Source organism: Gavialis gangeticus, unplaced genomic scaffold (assembly GCF_001723915.1).
Source record: "Gavialis gangeticus isolate Ggan-Ray unplaced genomic scaffold, GavGan_comp1, whole genome shotgun sequence".
Taxonomy (NCBI): Eukaryota; Metazoa; Chordata; order Crocodylia; family Gavialidae; genus Gavialis; species Gavialis gangeticus.
Window position 1 is genome coordinate 26,137,643 of NW_017728993.1, and position 2,491 is coordinate 26,140,133.

Sequence of the window (2,491 nt, forward strand, 5' to 3'; positions counted from 1 at the left end):
CTTCCATAACTTCTCAGGAGCCACCTGGCTCTTACAGGGGAGTCCAATAGCACCGCAGCCACAGCCCCAACCAGGCGGCAGCCCATGTCGTGGTGAAGCGCCCTCGAGGCAGAGAAAAGAGAGCGGAGGAAGGGAAAGGAGAGGAATCCCAGCCTGCAGCCTGCTCTCCCCTGTGGAAAGACCTGCACCTTCTGCCGACAGATCTGTGGCTCAAGGACTGGTCTATTCAGACACCTCAAGACCCATCGACGAGCGGTGGTAGAGATCATCCTCGCATGGGGTGATTGCCGACAGTGACCAGCGAGACCAGCACAGGCCGGGGGCTGGTGGTCACGAGCTGTGGGGAAGAGATGAGTGCTACGGATCAGGTTTTGCATCACAGGTGTTGGTGAAAACGGGGATAAGGTTGAAACCCCTTTGGTCTGGAGGACCCTGATGTGCTTACAGACCCACCACGCAGGCTGTCCCACACCCACTGCGCAGATGGGGACCCGTGACTTGTATCATGTCATGCCGGGAGCATGCAGCAGAGCCAGAAGAGAGGTGGGGTCTCCAGATACCTGCTCCACCCCCAGTCTCCACCACCAGCCAGCCCCCCCCAGGCTGACAGCTTCAGGGTCTCCTCTTTGTGCTTTAATTATACCTTCACCTCCCACTCTGGTCCTTTTGTTTTGCTAATTGAAGGCCAGGGTGGGAGGCTCTTTATTGTGTCAGTTAGACCTGCCCCCTGTTTTGGAGCTTTAGGACCTGGCTGGGTTTGATGAGCGGCTCTTTGCCTTTTACAACCTGCAGGTGTTTGGGGCGAGATAAAAGCCAAGCGAGATTTCCCAGCATGAGCTATCAAAGCAGAGACTCGCTCTTGATGTCCTCACCGTGTGTGGCAGCAATTATGAGGAACAACTCCAAATAATAGGTCCTAACACGTCCCCGGGCAGGCACCGGTGTTAACCGTTGCTGATCTGGGATGGCCTCAGTTGGGGACTTGGTGAGTGCGGTGGTATCGAGGGCTTGTCCAGAAGCAGCTGGGCATTGAAGAGCAAAAGTCCAGTGTCCAAAGGCCACGTTAGATGCCCAAATGCCTTTTGAAGATGGGACGGAGCAGGGATTTGAGAGCCGTCTTTGAATGCACAAAGGATGGTTGTAAAGAGGATGGGGGGAGATTGGTCTCTGCAGCTGCTGGGGACAGGGCAAGGAGGAACAGCATTAAATCACAGCACAGGAAGATTTAGGCTGGGGTTTTAGGAAGACGTTCCTCATTCTGCAGGTGGTTCAGCATCATTGCAGGCCTGCGGAGAGGTCATGGAGCTCTGGGAAATCAGACTCCAGCTCCTAAATCACTGAGGCTATGCGGAAAGTGTGGTCCTTGAATTGGTGAGCTGGAGAAGCAGGACTCTCGGGGAACGCTGCCTGCTGCCTCGCTTGTGCCCCATCGTGCAGCGACTGAGCACGCGCTGTCGGCTCTGGCCCAAGTACGGCCTGCCCAGGCCTGCGCGCAGCGCTGGGGAGCTGCGTTCTCCTCCACCCCGCCCAGCACACCTCTGTGACAAGCTGTACTGGGATCCCGGGCCACGGCCGGGTGCTTCCCTTTCCCTAATGTCCCCAGAAGAACCAGCGGCATGGGGCAGCCAGGTGGATGCAGAAGGCAGCACCGCAGGGCACGACTCGGGTGGTGGGCGGGTGGCAGGCGAGAGCCGGGCGGCCACTGGACTCGCTACTGCCTGAGGCTGCAGCACCAGCGCCCGGGGAGCCCGCCGCGGGGGGACCTTATGGAGCGGCAGTCCTGCGGCTTGCTGCGGCCTGTAGCTGTCCAGATCCTCCCCAGAGCACCGCAGTCCCGGGCGCCATCTGCACCTCCCAGGCAGAGGCAGGCGGCGCGAAGGCCCTCGGGCAGGCGTCCCACGAATGGACGGGTACGTTGGCACACCCAGAGAGGAGGTGGGAGCGTGGGCTCCTGGGCAAAGCTGGGGGCCAGGGGCAAATGCTGCATGCGCAGCAGTCCCCAGGGCACGTCCCTGGGGGGTTTAACCCAGGCTGCCAGGATGGCTCATACGCGGCGTCCTGTTGCGAGATGGCTGCAGGTTGGCCCCCGAGCCAGGACAGGCCTTCGAGGCCCCGCTCCGTGCCGCCGTCTCGTCTGCGCCAGCCTGCAAGGCCAAGCCGGTCTGCATTCAGGGCCATTGGGCTTGGTCCCGGCCCCCACAACTCCCGGGTTTGCTCCCGCAGCCGCTTTCTCGCAGCCTTGGATGCGGGTTTGGGCCGGCTGCGGCCGGGGGGCATCTCCTGCACGGGGCTGGGGCAGGAGGGCACCAGAGGCGGGAGAGGGGTGTGAGTCCTGCACTTCCTGCCCTAGGCAGGGTGCGGTGCCAGGCGCGTGTCCTCGCCACTGGGCTGTCGCCCCCGGGCCAGCACCGCGGCTCCTTGCCCTGGCCGGCCGGGCTCGCTCGGGATCTGGGCGGCCAAGAGTTGGAGAAGAGCTGGCCGAGCGGCGCGG